This window comes from Trichomycterus rosablanca, chromosome 18 (assembly GCF_030014385.1).
Source record: "Trichomycterus rosablanca isolate fTriRos1 chromosome 18, fTriRos1.hap1, whole genome shotgun sequence".
NCBI lineage: Eukaryota > Metazoa > Chordata > Actinopteri > Siluriformes > Trichomycteridae > Trichomycterus > Trichomycterus rosablanca.
The window spans coordinates 15,576,387-15,582,386 of record NC_086005.1 but is presented as its reverse complement, the minus strand read 5'-3'; positions in this window follow the sequence as shown (position 1 = coordinate 15,582,386).

Sequence of the window (6,000 nt, the reverse complement as noted above, 5' to 3'; positions counted from 1 at the left end):
TATCAGACTGGTACTAACGCACACAGGGATATAAGCTCCCACTCTCACTGGCACAACTGGTCCATTTGCCATTTCTGCTCTATTCATTCATTCATCTCAGTCGCTCAGTTCCAACAAACCGAACATCTTTTCTCCAAGTACAAAATGTTTTAATTCATTAAAATAAACAAAAACATAAACCAGTATAATTTATTTAAAAACATCCAAACGCGTCCTTATCGCTTCGTCCCGTCCCACGACTCAATTTTAATTTCGCGCAACTGTCAAGTAGCCAAGATGGATGATTCATCAATGAATCGGCTCTTTTCAAAGAACTCTTTAATTCGAGTCTGGAGTGTTGATACGCTGGCTCGAACGAATCAAGAGTAATCAAGTACTCTGTAGTCTCGAGTTTTACGACCTGCCTATTAACATCACAGTAATATTTTAATATCTGAAAAATTCAGTGATAATCACATGTCGTGTAAAGCCACTATGGTGGCAGTCTGATGCTACCATAAAGGGTAAACTACATGAATCATGATGCTTCGGATATCGAGTCAGTAAAGTGACTCGTAATGCGAGGAGGAGCAGAAACCAGAGGAATGACATCACGTAATGAAAAACTGTTAATTTTATTTTGTTTTATTTTTAAGAATACAAATGTAGATAGATAGAAATGTATATAAATGATTAACTTATATTTAAGATAATTAAACAAAACATTAAACACAGTTATACAGTACATTCAGATACTTAAACCTGGGACAGTGGAGGGAAAGAGGTGTACCAAGCGGGACCTGCTGTGTACTGATAGATTGACTACATTTTCTGAATAAAGTGCATATAAAGTTGCATGTTAGAGGTGCTGGGGTGCCAGTCCACCAGCTGTTACAGTACATATTGCCTATATTACCAAGACTAAACGCATTGGCGGCTCCTGCCAAATCTCTCAGGGGGGGCAATTGTTGCGATGATGGCCAAGGTGACCCGTTCAATGGGTAAATTAAAGCTTAAATAATTAACATCTTAAGTCATCTGTCAGTTTGCCCTCACAAATAACTTTGAACATGGAGAGAGACCAGCTTTACCATTAATCATAAAATTAAGTAAAGCCTTCACACTAACAATTTAATTCAGTCTTCATCAGATAGCATTTTATTTTAGATGCAGCAGATCCAGAATAAAGATTGGCATCTGGGCTGATATGCAATGAATAAAGAAGTACAATTAAACAATTGGGGAGATACAATAAGTGCAATCACAATTCACAATTTAAAAATTACATTACTTACCTGTAATTTACTTGTAACTTATATGATTTTCCCCCCTTTGTAGATACTTGATGTTTAAATTTGGTCTGGGTGGCCCTAATTCTTTAGTTGCTAATTTATCCTGATTACTACGACGACTGAATGGCATTACCCTTAATGACACGATGGAGTTGCTCCAAACTGAGGTAATGGTAGTCATGGTGACGAGATCACGACACCAGGTTACGTGTGACGCAAGCAGGTAAGTGCGAGCCCTCCCGGAACCCATTCAGATTGTATTGCAGTGCCTTAACATGAGAGTCTATGAGAGCAATCCGGGCGATTTTCAGTCAGACTGAAATCGCCCCAAAAGGGGCGGTGCTGTACGGAACACAACTCGACGCTGATTGGACTACGATATTCAGAGGCAAGACAGACCAGAACAGTCACAGCTGTGATAGAAAAAATGTCTTCCCTTTCGCCCTTTGGTGGTGCGTTGCCCGATCGCCCTAAGGAACGAGCTGCCCCTGACTAAACGTTTATTTTGGGACGTGTTATGGGAAACAACTAAGGTCTAAAATAAGTATAACAATGTATATGTTTGATGTTGCAAAGTGGATCATTCTACAGGGCACCCTGGTGGTAAACAACGTACAGTGCCCACCCGTCCACATGATCTTGGAGAAAACAATATTTGTCGGACCAGCTAATCTTATTCCATTTCTTTGATGTCCAGTTCCCTTTCTGTGTACCCATTGTAGCTGCTTTCATTAGGAGAGTTATCATGGGCACTTTGACTGACCTGTGACTATGCCGCCCACTACACAGGAGGGTCCAATTGGTGTGTTGTGACACATTCACCTTATCACCATTACTATTTATTTATTTATTAGGATTTTAATGTCATGTTTTAAACACTTTGGTTACATTCATGACAGAAACGGTAGTTACTGGTTACACAGGATTCATCAGTTCACAAGTTTAATGTCAAACACAGTCATAGGCAATTTTGCATCTCCAATTCACCTCATTTTCATGTCTTTGGACTGTTGGAGCTCCCGGAGGAAACCCACGCAGACACAGGGAGAACATGCAAACTCCACACAGAAAGGACTTGGACCGCCCACCTGGTGATCGAACCCAGGACCTTCTTGCTGTAAGGCAACAGTGCTACCCACTGAGCCACCGTTCCACCCTCACCATTACTAAAATTATCATCAGTAGCTCTTTTTGGTGGGTACCAGAAGGCATTGCCTTAATGTCTTCTAACATCAATAAGCACTGGATACCCAACAACCTGTCAGCGGCTCATGGCTTGTCCCTCCCAGACCACTGTCAGTCGACTCTCACCCCTTGCTGTTTTGGAGATCGTTTAACGTAACTACTATCAGCCCAACATTTAATATATCCCGTTACATGCACAACTGTTCCAAGTCATTGTCATGTCAATTTTAGGGGTGGTTTTGTTTGGTCGGTGTGAGTTTGTTGTATTATTAGGAAGAACCGTTCAGTTCTAGTTTTTGTTCCTGTAAATCAGTCTGCAAAATGCGCCGCTTTGGCGCCACCTGGCGGCTGAGGACCAGCCTTTTTCAAATCAAATCAAATCAAATCAAATCACGGTTTATTTGTCACATACTGTACATACAGTACTGTAGTCATACACAGCACAACTGGCAGTGAAATGACTGCTCCGCCACAATAATTACAAAAACTACAAAATAGTTAAAAAATATTTTATACAAAAAATATAGAAATGTTTTTAAAAGTGAGAATGTAGAAACATTAGAAAAATTAACAATATAATTAAAAAGCAATTTAAAGTGAACAAGTGTGTAAAGTGACAAGTAGTGCAGAAACTGTGCAACATAATGCTATACAGATGTGATGAATACACAAATACTAATCTATACATATACAGTGTATCACAAAAGTGAGTACACCCCTCACATTTCTGCAGATATTTAAGTATATCTTTTCATGGGACAACACTGACAAAATGACACTTTGACACAATGAAAAGTAGTCTGTGTGCAGCTTATATAACAGTGTAAATTTATTCTTCCCTCAAAATAACTCAATATACAGCCATTAATGTCTAAACCACCGGCAACAAAAGTGAGTACACCCCTAAGAGACTACACCCCTAAATGTCCAAATTGAGCACTGCTTGTCATTTTCCCTCCAAAATGTCATGTGATTTGTTAGTGTTACTAGGTCTCAGGTGTGCATAGGGAGCAGGTGTGTTCAATTTAGTAGTACAGCTCTCACACTCTCTCATACTGGTCACTGAAAGTTCCAACATGGCACCTCATGGCAAAGAACTCTCTGAGGATCTTAAAAGACGAATTGTTGCGCTACATGAAGATGGCCAAGGCTACAAGAAGATTGCCAACACCCTGAAACTGAGCTGCAGCACAGTGGCCAAGATCATCCAGCGTTTTAAAAGAGCAGGGTCCACTCAGAACAGACCTCGCATTGGTCGTCCAAAGAAGCTGAGTGCACGTGCTCAGCGTCACATCCAACTGCTGTCTTTGAAAGATAGGCGCAGGAGTGCTGTCAGCATTGCTGCAGAGATTGAAAAGGTGGGGGGTCAGCCTGTCAGTGCTCAGACCATACGCCGCACACTACATCAAATTGGTCTGCATGGCTGTCACCCCAGAATGAAGCCTCTTCTGAAGTCTCTACACAAGAAAGCCCGCAAACAGTTTGCTGAAGACATGTCAACAAAGGACATGGATTACTGGAACCATGTCCTATGGTCTGATGAGACCAAGATTAATTTGTTTGGTTCAGATGGTCTCAAGCATGTGTGGCGGCAATCAGGTGAGGAGTACAAAGATAAGTGTGTCATGCCTACAGTCAAGCATGGTGGTGGGAATGCCATGGTCTGGGGCTGCATGAGTGCAGCAGGTGTTGGGGAGTTACATTTCATTGAGGGACACATGAACTCCAATATGTACTGTGAAATACTGAAGCAGAGCATGATCCCCTCCCTCCGGAAACTGGGTCGCAGGGCAGTGTTCCAGCATGATAATGACCCCAAACACACCTCTAAGACGACCACTGCTTTATTGAAGAGGCTGAGGGTAAAGGTGATGGACTGGCCAAGCATGTCTCCAGACCTAAACCCAATAGAACATCTTTGGGGCATCCTCAAGCGGAAGGTGGAGGAGCGCAAAGTCTCGAATATCCGCCAGCTCCGTGATGTCGTCATGGAGGAGTGGAAAAGCATTCCAGTGGCAACCTGTGAAGCTCTGGTAAACTCCATGCCCAGGAGAGTTAAGGCAGTTCTGGGAAATAATGGTGGCCACACAAAATATTGACACTTCAGGAACTTTCACTAAGGGGTGTACTCACTTTTGTTGCCGGTGGTTTAGACATTAATGGCTGTATATTGAGTTATTTTGAGGGAAGAATAAATTTACACTGTTATATAAGCTGCACACAGACTACTTTTCATTGTGTCAAAGTGTCATTTTGTCAGTGTTGTCCCATGAAAAGATATACTTAAATATCTGCAGAAATGTGAGGGGTGTACTCACTTTTGTGATACACTGTACATACATATACTGTATATATACTGTATATATATATATATAAAACTGTATACACGCATATACTTATATACACATACATATGTCCACATATATACACACATACAGTGTATCACAAAAGTGAGTACACCCCTCACATTTCTGCAAATATTTTATTATATCTTTTCATGGGACAACACTATAGAAATAAAACTTGGATATAATTTAGAGTAGTCAGTGTACAACTTGTATAGCAGTGTAGATTTACTGTCTTCTGAAAATAACTCAACACACAGCCATTAATGTCTAAATGGCTGGCAACATAAGTGAGTACACCCCACAGTGAACATGTCCAAATTGTGCCCAAAGTGTCAATATTTTGTGTGACCACCATTATTATCCAGCACTGCCTTAACCCTCCTGGGCATGGAATTCACCAGAGCTGCACAGGTTGCTACTGGAATCCTCTTCCACTCCTCCATGATGACATCACAGAGCTGGTGGATGTTAGACACCTTGAACTCCTCCACCTTCCACTTGAGGATGCGCCACAGGTGCTCAATTGGGTTTAGTCCATTACCTTCAGCTTCCTCAGCAAGGCAGTTGTCATCTTGGAGGTTGTGTTTGGGGTCGTTATCCTGTTGGAAAACTGCCATGAGACCCAGTTTTCGAAGGGAGGGGATCATGCTCTGTTTCAGAATGTCACAGTACATGTTGGAATTCATGTTTCCCTCAATGAACTGCAGCTCCCCAGTGCCAGCAACACTCATGCAGCCCAAGACCATGATGCTACCACCACCATGCTTGACTGTAGGCAAGATACAGTTGTCTTGGTACTTCTCACCAGGGCGCCGCCACACATGCTGGACACCATCTGAGCCAAACAAGTTTATCTTGGTCTCGTCAGACCACAGGGCATTCCCGTAATCCATGTTCTTGAACTGCTTGTTTTCAGCAAACTGTTTGCTGGCTTTCTTGTGCGTCAGCTTCCTTCTGGGATGACGACCATGCAGACCGAGTTGATGCAGTGTGCAGTGTATGGTCTGAGCACTGACAGGCTGACCTCCCACGTCTTCAACCTCTGCAGCAATGCTGGCAGCACTCATGTGTCTATTTTTTAAAGCCAACCTCTGGATATGACGCCGAACACGTGGACTCAACTTCTTGGGTCGACCCTGGCGAAGCCTGTTCAGAGTGGAACCTGTCCTTGAAAACCGCTGTATGACCTTGGCCAC